This window comes from Solea senegalensis, linkage group LG10, assembly GCF_019176455.1.
Source record: "Solea senegalensis isolate Sse05_10M linkage group LG10, IFAPA_SoseM_1, whole genome shotgun sequence".
NCBI lineage: Eukaryota > Metazoa > Chordata > Actinopteri > Pleuronectiformes > Soleidae > Solea > Solea senegalensis.
The window spans coordinates 474,560-485,722 of record NC_058030.1 but is presented as its reverse complement, the minus strand read 5'-3'; the positions used below and the strand labels follow the sequence as shown (position 1 = coordinate 485,722).

The 11,163-nt window shown below is 41.6% G+C and overlaps 1 protein-coding gene across 2 annotated transcripts in view; it reads right to left on the bottom strand.

Moving 5' to 3' along the window:
* chmp1a (charged multivesicular body protein 1A) overlaps positions 1-11,163 on the bottom strand; it is a 385,704-nt gene that overhangs the window by 147,870 nt on the left and 226,671 nt on the right. The gene's annotated exons all lie outside the window — the stretch shown is intronic.

The window sequence follows — 11,163 nt, the reverse complement described above, 5'->3', positions numbered from 1 at the left end:
TTGTCAGGACCAGACTAAATGTCCCCACAGCGATAGGTCAATAATTGTCCTCACACACATATGTTTGCGCTGCTATTCTTCTTAGGACTCTCCAATCAAAACATTAACCATAACTAGTTAAACCCTTAACCTAGCTTACTTTAACCAGTTCCTCCGAAATGACGTTCTGCCTCATTAGGACCAGGTTTTGGTTTCCATGAGGACTACTCACAAAGTAGTTGTAGGACCAGGCAAATGTCCCCACAAAGATAGGTCAAATGTTGTCCTTTTAGGACAACATTTAGGACCTCTGCATTGACTTCCACTCACTTTAGCAGTCAAACCAAAACATTAACCAGAACTAGTTAAACCCTTAACTGAGTACTATTCATCCTGACTTTAACCATTGTGGATTTGAAAGTAATAGTACTAGTAACTAGGTTTTTTACTTAGTTTATCAAGTCTAGTATTTCTGAGACCAGGTTACATCACACTGGATACACCACAGTACTTCATGTTGTTATAGTACTATCATGTGGCTAAAGTACCACAGTAAAGGTACTTCATGTTGTTATAGTACTATCATGCGGTTAAAGTACCACAGTAAAGGTACTTCATGTTGTTATAGTACTATCATGCGGTTAAAGTACAGCAGTAAAGGTACTTCATGTTGTTATAGTAACTATCATGCAGCTAAAGTACCACAGTAAAGGTACTTCATGTTGTTATAGTACTATCATGCAGCTAAAGTACCACAGTAAAGGTACTTCATGTTGTTATAGTACTATCATGCGCTAAAGTACCACAGTAAAGGTACTTCATGTTGTTATAGTACTATCATGCGGCGTACCACAGTAAAGTACTTCATGTTGTTATAGTACTATCATGCGGCTAAAGTACCAGTAAAGGTACTTCATGTTGTTATAGTACTATCATAAGGCACAGTTAAATGTTGTAGCATGCATAAAGTAGCACACAGTAAAGGTACTTCATGTTGTTATAGTACTATCATGTGGCTAAAAGTACCACAGTGTACTTCATGTTGTTAGAGTACTATCATGCGCTAAAGTACCACAGTAAAGAGTATCATGTTGTTGTTAGAGTACTCATGCGGCGGCTAAAGTACCACAGTAAAGGTACTTCATGTTGTTATAGTACTATCATGTAAAGTACCACAGTAATCATGGTACTACTCTATGTTGTGTATAGTACTATCATGCGCTAAAGTACCACAGTAATTTCATGTTGTTATAGTATTTCATGTTACAGTACTTCATGTTAGTAAATTATCATGCGCTAAAGTACCACAGTAAGGTACTTCATGTTGTTATAGTACTATCATCGGCTAAAGTACCACAGCAGGCTCTTCTATTACCACATAGTACCACAGTAAAGGTACACAGTATATAGTAAAGTACACAGTAAAATGTTGTTATAGTACTTGCAGTACCACAGTAAAGGTACTTCATGTTGTTATAGTACTATCATGTGGTTAAAGTAGCACACAGTAAAGGTACTTCATGTTGTTATAGTACTATCATGTTAAGTAGCACACAGTAAAGGTACTTCATGTTTTTATAGTACTATCATGCGGTTAAAGTAGCACACAGTAAAGGTACTTCATGTTGTTAGAGTACTATCATGTGGCTAAAGTACCACAGCAAAGGTACTTCATAGAGTACTATCATGCAAGTACCACAGCAAAGGTACTTCATGTTGTTAGAGTACTATCATGGCAAAAGTACCACAGTAAAGGTGCTTTCATGTTGTATAGTACTATCATGCTAAAGCACCACAGTGTACTTCCATGTTGTTAGGAGTAACTATCATGTTATAGTACTATCATGTGGCTAAAGTACCACAGTAAGGGTACTTCATGTTGTTATAGTAGTACCACAGTAAGGGTACTTCATGTTGTTATAGTACTATCATGCGGCTAAAGTACCACAGTAAAGGTACTTCATGTTGTTATAGTACTATCATGCAGCTAAAGTACCACAGTAAAGGTACTTCATGTTGTTATAGTACTATCGTATATGAGTATATAGTGCAGACTCTTTTTTTATTTGTGTTTATAAATGTGTTCTTGTTTGTTTATGTTAATTTTAACTGACTTAATTATTTTCTTTTTTAAACTTAACTTTTTAATAACATTTTATTTTGAAAGTGGTCACTCTGAGGTCACTCTGTGGTCACTCTGAGGTCACTCAGAAGTCACTCTGTGGTCACTCTGAGGTCACTCCGGGGTCACTCAGAGGTCACTGAGAGGTCACTCTGAGGTCACTCAGAGGTCACTCTGAGGTCACTCCATTGACCCCATTAGCATGTTTATCTTTTCACTCATTCATGAGTGAAAAGTGAGAGTATGAGTGAGTAACTGTGAGTGAGTGAGTGAGTGACGACTTGTGTTTAGCCTCCAGAATGTGTAACTGTGCTCTGACCAGCAGAGGGCGACATCCTCACAGGACATGAAGGAACACGTCAGTGTGAGAGAGTGAATCACAACAGTTATATTATGTGACTCTCTAAACAAAAATGTTCTCAATATAAATGTCTTGTTCTGTCACTGTCAACTCTTCATTTGTAACTTTCTACTTTTAAACTTTTATACTCGGCCCTAAACACCTCAGAGAAAAACTCTCTGATCACATTGTCACTTTAGATGACATCACCATGGCTTCCAGTTCCACTGTGAGGAACCTTGGAGTTACTTTTGACCAGGAAATGTCTTTTGATTCACACATAAAACTCATTTCCAGAACAGCCTTCTTCCACCTGCAGAACATTAATTAGAAAAACTAGTTCATGCTTTTGTTAATCTAGATTAGATTACTGTAACTCCTTATTATCAGGATGTTCTAACAAGTCTGTTAGAATCCTTCAGTTCATTCAAAATGCTGCAGCACGAGTTCTGACAGGAACTAGAAAGAGAGACCATATAACTCCAGTGTTAGCTTCTCTACACTGGCTCCACCCACAGTTTAGAATTCAATTTAAAATCCTCCTCCTCACGTACAAAGCACTTAATGGTCACGCCCCTTCACACCTGAAAGACCTAGTCTTACCCTATCACCCTAATAGACCACTTAGATCACAAAATACAGGTTTACTTGTGGTTCCCAGAGTCTGTAAGAGTAGAATGGGAGGCAGAGCCTTTAGTTACCAGGCTCCTCCTCTTCTGTGGAACCAGCTCCCAATGACCGTTCGGGAGGCGGAGCCTCTCTCTGTATTTAAAGTTAAACTTCAAACTTTCCTTTTTGATAAAGCTTATAGTTAGAGCTGGTTCAGGGAAACCTAAACCATCTCTTAGTTCTGCTGCTATAGAACTAAACTGCTGGGGGATTTTCCGGTGGTACACACACATTCACTCTCTCACACTCAGCATTTGATTATGACTTTTTATATGTCATTAACCTTGTCTCTTTCTCACCCTAGTTTGTGTCTTTCCTTCCTTCCCTCTCTCTCTTTATTCTCATCATGCAGGTTGCAGGATCCAGATCCAGTTTTCGAGGCTACGCTCATCGTCACCATTATTATTATTTTGTAATTAAAAAGTCGATATCAGTAACTGTATAAACTTGTAACCTGATACAGTTGTTGTGTATCTGCTGCTGGTCTCTCTCTCTTCTGTCTCTCCCTCTTGTCCTTTCTCTCCCCCCTTTCTGTCCCCCACCTCTCTAAGAGGGAGTTTTTTCTCTCCACTGATGCCTAGTGTTTGCTCGTTGTGTGAACTGTTGTGTTTCTCTGCTCTCTTTGATGTTGTCTATGTACAGACCTGAGATCATGTATGTTATGATTTGGTGCTATACAAATAACATTGAATTGAATGTCTAAAATAATAATAATAATAATAATAATAATAATAATAATATTACAACAATAATAGATAAACATGACAGACAGACATATTACATTACACCTACTACAATAATTATTGTTATATAATAAACGTTTGTTCTTGTTGTAAAAAAATATATGAATTATTATAATTTTTTTAATTATGTTTTCTAAGTTTTGATTTGTAGTTTCTTAGATGAATTGTTGGCATCACATGCAGTGACGAGGAGGAAACACTCGGGGGCGACACACCACAAACATTCATTCAGTCAGTCATTCAGTCCTTCTTCTCAAGATTCAAGATTCAAGATTCAAGATTCAAGATTTTTTTATTGTCATTCCAACACACATTAAGACATGAGGTCAGAACGAAATCTCAGTCTCTCCAGAACCCGGTCAGCCCAACAATAAGAAGCCGCTGCACTCATGCGCGCCACCATCTGCTGCTGCTTCTGCTGCTGCTGCTGCTGCTTCTGCTGCTGCTGCTGCTTCTGCTTCTGCTGCTGCTGCTGCTGCTGCTGCTGCTGCTGCTGCTGCTGCTGCTGCTGCTGCTGCTGCTGCTTCTGCTGCTGCTGCTGCTGCTGCTGCTGCTGCTGCTTTAACCCGATCACAGATCAGTATGTGGATCCATCATGTGCAGGAAAACTTCCTGTTAACCTCATTAACGTCCCGCTCTCCTCAGCTCTGTGTTTGCTCGCCTTTGAAAAGGAGACTCTGTTGTTGTTGTTGTTGTTGTTTTATTATTATTAAACAGATCACATGTGAGATCACATCTCTGACTTCAAACACATTAGACCAATCAGGAGGCTTTCATGTCCAGACCAGACTGGACCTGCTGTCCATGCTGTCCATGCTGTCCATGTCCACGTCAGCGTTCAAGGACCTAACATGAGATCTGGCTGAAACCTGCTGTTATCTCATTAAAACTGAGTTTAAAATAGAAGCATCTTTGATGTTTTAGTGGAAAATCATACAATTGAAACCACAACTGAGCAGCAGAGTAACTTTTATCAAATAACTATGTTTCTGACTGGAAATAGAAGATAATATTGATCATTTCCTGCCTTTCTGTTTATAGTGTTGAATGATTATAGCTTGAAATTAAATCAAGTTAGGATATTTATTTTGGGTAAACTTCAGAAATGTCATGTTAGTTTCTTAAATTAGCCTGGAATGGCTAAGCTACGTAAAAAGTTACTAATTTGTTCATTGCGGCAGAAAATGTCACCCTCCCAAAATCAGCTGTAAAAACATTATATATTATATGTTTTCCACTTTAAATGAATCAGCATTTTAAAGCTACTTCAGGCTGAAATATATCTATCAAATTAATTAATCATTTATAATCATTTTTGAAATTTTAACCCTTTAAAGGCTAGTTTCTTGTCACAACTCCACAGTTTTTCTATCTGCGTTCTGTCCACGTGAAGAGAGAAGTGAAATGATTTCATATACGTATGTTAATGCATAATTTAATGAAACAGTTTTAAGTTTAAAGAAAGAATTCATTTCTATTGAGTTATACATGAAAAAAAGGGACTTTTATCTGTAATTTGTAGTTAGTTTTGCTTTCGCTTCCTCAGAGTTACGATCACCTGTATTCATATTTTACATCTATTCACTTTGTACTTTGACTATTGAAATTATATGCAAATGGTACCACTATGGTATTTCTAGTAGGTACATTATTTCCGGTAGTCGGTCTATAATTTTGGTAATACTCCTTGTCTTTAAAGGGTTTGGGAAGTACTGTAATTATTGCATCAGTCCATGAAGGGGGGATTTTGTCATTAGTCATAATCCAGTTAAAGGTACCGTGTTGGTGGTGTGAGTTCTTCACTAAGTTTCTCGTACCGCTCAGAGAGAAAACCATCGCTACTTTATTGCTTTCTGAATTTCATCTATTGTTATCTTTGCTGTAATGTGTTCATTTTGTTTAGTGTCTTTATATCATTGTGATGTGAAGCCGATATCCTCACAATCTCAGGTCGATGGCACTATGGTCAGACACGTCTGCCACTCCAATCCAACAGTTGTTGTTTTAATAATAATAACAATAATATAAGTTCCCTCTTTGTCTTTTATTTCCTTTTGGTTGCATTAGACATGAATATTGCTTCTCCCCTTTTCCAACCACTGGAGTGTGAACTATAAAAAAGCGTTTTTGAATCCAAATTTCTTTAATTTCTCATGCTGTGCAGAAACGTATCTGCGTCTTTTCTTAAGTTTGGTCATTATTTTATAGCCGTTGACATTCAAAGAAAGCACTTTCATTTCTTCCTGTTTGGTTTCCATAAACCATCTTAGTTATAATCTTAGAATTATTCACCCACAGGCTTTCAGTTAAACATTCAACACTTTCAGAAACTCATTTGAACTATAAACAACAAAAAGTGACATGTCAACAGTGGCAAAGCCTCCCACAAAGAAAGGGATTCAATCCATATAGGATCGATATACTCATACTAGTCCCCTGTATCTATAACCCATCGAAGCAAACGACACGCTAGCATACTTTAACTTCACTCATAGCAATTCTAACAGTTTGGTGTTCATTTGAACTCGAGTTATCAGTGAACTCATCGCGGTCTTTCACGGGCGCGTTCGCCTGCTCCCCGCGGTCGTGCTTCCGGTTGATTGAAGCCTCTCAACGATGGTGGTTCCTCTGGTGTTGGTCCCCGTGTTTTCTTGTCCCATGCTTTTTTCAACACCACCTCCTTTACAGTAAACTGATGGACGTTGATGATTGGCCCATTTCTGGCGTTGGAGCCAAGACTTGGTGAGCGCGCTGAATCTGGAGGTCAGAGTTTATGGAAAATTCCTCACAGAGCCATTTATCCATGAACTGTGCGAGCGAGTCATTTTTGTATGTCATGCAACCTTAAATCATTCTGACAGGACCTCGATTGTCCCGCTTGTCCATCATTCTGTCCTGCTCTTGGACTATGTCCTTCAGTGCATCCACCACTCAAGTTCTTCAGTGCGTGTCAGAGCAGCGCTTATCTTCTCATCACGTTCACCGATATCTGTGGTTATTTTTGATCAATGTCAGCTCGTTTCTCATTTGCGCTGTAATTTCGTCTTTGAATGTTTTTAGGTTCGTCTTCATTTAGTTTTCACAGAGCTTGAATTTGCTTGCTGATGCCGTGCAGGCTGCTTTGAAACGAGGCCATGCTAACTGTTTTAGCAACTCTTTTTATTTTTGGTTCTTGTTGGCGCTCTGCTCATATTCAAAGTTTGTCGTTGTGTGTCTCAAGTTTTAGCGGAGTTTAGAATGTTGGCATGCGGGGACTCCTGTCTTACATGTCCATGCTGCTCTACTGTCCAAGTCCAAAACACTGACTAATTTAAAGTGGACAAAATGTTAATATATAATGTTTTTACAGCAGTTTTTGGGAAGATGTCATTTTCTGCCACTAGGAACAAATTAGTAAGTTTTTTTTTTAAAGAAACTCTTAAAGGTTAAACTACACAAACCAAAGTCCAGAGAGAAGGTCCATTTTTATAAAAAAAAAAATTTAAACACAGAAAAGACAAAATTACCCAAAACAAACACGACAGACAAAAAACACAAAAATAACAGTAAAGAGACACAAAACAACATGTGAAGTTAATATCTCTGTCCACACAGCAGCTGTTGTAGTGTGTGTTTGATGAGTGGATGAAACAAACAAACAGAGCTGCAGTCAGTGATAAACACGTCCATCATCACATCCTCCTCCACCTGCTCAATCCTATGGATGAACACATAAATAACATCATCCTTTCTTTCACTGATAAAAGTATTTATTTGAAAGATTTTCTCGATGGTCTTTGGTGTGGGAGAGTGAGTGGTTTTACAAAGTGACACAAACGTGACTTTATAGTGTGAAGTGGCAAACACGTCCTTCAGATAGTGTCCACTTGTGCTGAATATGTGTAAACAAAATACTTCTACACCCTGATCACAAATCCATACGTTGATTGTGCTGCGACAGAAAAAAAACATTCCTTTAAAGTACAAAGTGAAGCAGCGACGCGAGAGAACCCTCCAGCTCCGCCCACACCGCTGTCGAGTCCTCTCACTGCCGCATCACCACAGCTGCAGTCCAACATGAGTCCAGATCTGCCGTTTCTTTTTCCAGCTCCACTGGAAGTGACTCATGACCACAATGCCGACTGTGTTTCATAACACTCTTTATGTAAAGGAGCTGCAGCAAAGCCTCTGCACCTGCACACCCCCACTGCAGCTCCACTTCTACACCCAAACCTTCACTTACAGGCTCAGGGCCGGGGCCGGGGCCGGGGCCGGGTCCAGGTCCAGCAAAGTTTAAGCACAAAACAACCAGGAAGAGACATAAGACACACAATCACAAAGAGACACAAAAACTACAGTAAAGAGACACAAAAATACAGTAAAGAGACACAAAAACTACAGCAAAGAGACACAAAAACTACAGTAAAGAGACACAAAAACTACAGTAAAAAGGCACAAAAAATACAGTAAAGAGACAGTTTTTTATATCAGTTTTGATCAGTATACTGGGTGAATGGGCTTGGTCTGCGAGAGTGTGTGTGTGTGCGTGCCAGTGATTACAGAGGCCTCATGTGACATTACATGTCATTTTAGCAGACGCTTTTATCCAAAGCGACTTACAATGGAATCAAGTACAATTAGCCAGGGGTGGAATCGAACTTGCGACCATGATGTCTTTGGTACACAAGGTAGGGTCTTAACCACTGAGCCACTCCACCCCACTGTGACTCATGTGATTATCTGTTTCATTTTTTCTGTCACACTCATCATTTGGGGCGACAGTGGAAGAGTGTGTCGGGTGCAAGGTTGTAGGTTCAAGTCCCAGCTCTACATCAAGTCTACGTGTCGTTGGACAAGACTCTGAAGACTCAGTGTGTCAAAGACAAAAACAATGCCTGCGAACAGTGTTTGTACTTCCTGTCATTAGTGTTTGAGCAGAAGAAGCCGTTTGAATATTCTTCTTTTAATGTAACAGAGGCGTTCTCTGATTGGTCGATCTGCTCCCGTGTTTTAATTGGCTGTCACAAATAACCTGGGCCGTCCTTCAAGTTCCTCCTCAGAGCAGGAACTCAGAGGGGTGAGGCCGACGCGTGAAGGTGGTGAAGAACTCTGTGTGGGTCTCACTCACTGTCTCACTCGCTGTCTCACTCGCTGTCTCTCTCACTGTCTCACTCGCTGTCTCACTCTGTCTCTCTGCCTCGCTCTCTCAGTGTCTCTCTCGCTGTCTCTGCCTCAGCCTCTCACTGCCCTCTCTCTGTCTCTCTCTGTCTCTGTCTCACTCACTGTCTCTCCCCACTGTCTCACTCACTGTCTCAGTCGCTGTCTCACTCTGTCTCACTCACTGTCTCTCTCGTCTCTCACTGGCTGTCTCTCTCGCCTCCCCTCACTGTCTCTCTCTCAGCTCTCTCTGTCTCCCTCACTGTCTCTCTCGCTGTCTCTCTGCTCTGCCTGCTGTCTCTCTCCTCGCTGTCTCTCTGCCTCGCTCTCTCGCTGTCTCCCTCACTGTCTCTCTCGCTGTCTCTCTCGCTGTCTCTCTCTCTCAGTGTGGGCTGACTCTCCATCTTTATGTAAAAGCTCTGTAGGAGGAAGCAGAGAAGTGAGAGGCACAGTGAGGAAGCTCATGATCCTCCTCTTCTTCTGTCGGAGCTGCAGTTTTGGTCTTGTTCTGAGACGTAACATCAACCATCTGAACTCCTGTGTGTAAACCGTTTGCAAAAGTTCACAGACATCAGCGGCAACCAGGCGTCCATTGGACGATACCAGCTGTCAATCACACGTGTGTTGTGACATAACATTTCGATCGTCAGTCCATCACAGCGCCACATACAGAGACAAACTCAGGCAACTCGGGGAGTTCAGCAGTTCCCTGACCTCACTTAACAGTCAGGTCGGTCTCATGTTCAGGGTCGGTCTCTTGTTTGGGGTCTCGGTCTCTTGTTTGGGGTCTCGGTCTCATGTTCAGGGTTGGTCTCATGTTCAGGGGTCTTGTTTGGGGTCTCGGTCTCATGTTTGGGGTCTGTCTCTTGTTGGTCTCAGTCTCATGTTTGGTCTCTTGTTCAGGGTCGTCTCTTGTTGGGGTCTCGGTCTCATGTTCAGGTTGGTCTCTTGTTTGGGGTCTCGGTCTCATGTTCAGCGGTCTCTTGTTTGGGGTCTCGTCTCATTTTGGGGTCTGTCTCTTGTTTGGGGTTTGGTCTCATGTTTGGGGTCTGTCTCTTGTTCGGGGTCTCAGTCTCATGTTTGGGGGGTCTCTTGTTCTCTTGTTTGGGGTCTCGGTCTCATGTTCAGGGTCAGTCTCTTTGTTTGGGGTCTCGGTCTCATGTTCAGGGTCAGTCTCTTGTTTGGGGTCTCGGTCTCATTTTGGGGTCTGTCTCTTGTTTAGGGTCTCGGTCTCATGTTTGGGGTGGTCTCTTGTTCAGGGTTGGTCTCTTGTTTGGGGTCTCGGTCTCATGTTCAGGGTCGGTCTCTTGTTTGGGGTCTCGTCTAATTTTGGGGGGTCTCTCTTGTTCAGGGTCAGTCTCTTGTTTGGGGTCTCGGTCTCATGTTCAGGGTCGGTCTCTTGTTTGGGGTCTCGGTCTCATGTTCCTCTTGTTTGTCTCGGTCTTTTTGGGGTCTGTCTCTTGTTTGGGGTCTCGGTCAAATTTTTGGGGTCGGTCTCTTGTTTGGGGTCTCGGTCTAATTTTTGGGGTCTCTTGTTCAGAATTAGGGTTTGGGGTCTCGGTCTCATGTTCAGGTTCGGTCTCTTGTTTGGGGTCTCTAATTTTGGGGTCTGTCTCTTGTTTGGGGTCTCGGTCTCTTGTTTGGGGTCTCGGTCTAATTTTTGGGGTCTCGGTCTCATGTTTGGGGTCTGTCTCTTGTTTGGGGTCTCGGTCTCTTGTTATCTCATGTTTGGGGTCTCGGTCTCATGTTCAGCTCTTGTTTGGGGTCTCGGTCTCATGTTTGGGGTCTGTCTCTTGTTTGGGGTCTCGGTCTCATGGGTCGGTCTCTTATTCGGGGTCTCAGTCTCTTGTTCGGGGTCGGTCTCTTGTTTGGGGTTCAGGGTCTGATCTGTTTTTAAAAAATGGGGGTACGATAAGTGTGTTCAGGCGAGTTTGATGTACGCCAAATTCAAAATGGACGACTTCCTGTTGAGTTGAGGACGTGGTCCCAATGGACTTTGTTCTGGTCTTGGACTGTGACGTGGTCCCAATGGACTTTGTTCTGGTCTTGGACTGTGACCACCAAACCACCAACCACCAAAGTGCAACTTAGTTTTGACTTTTCTTTGTTATTTATATTTCAAGCAACTGTTACTTTTACTCCACTACATTTACGATCTTTGTTACTTGTTATCA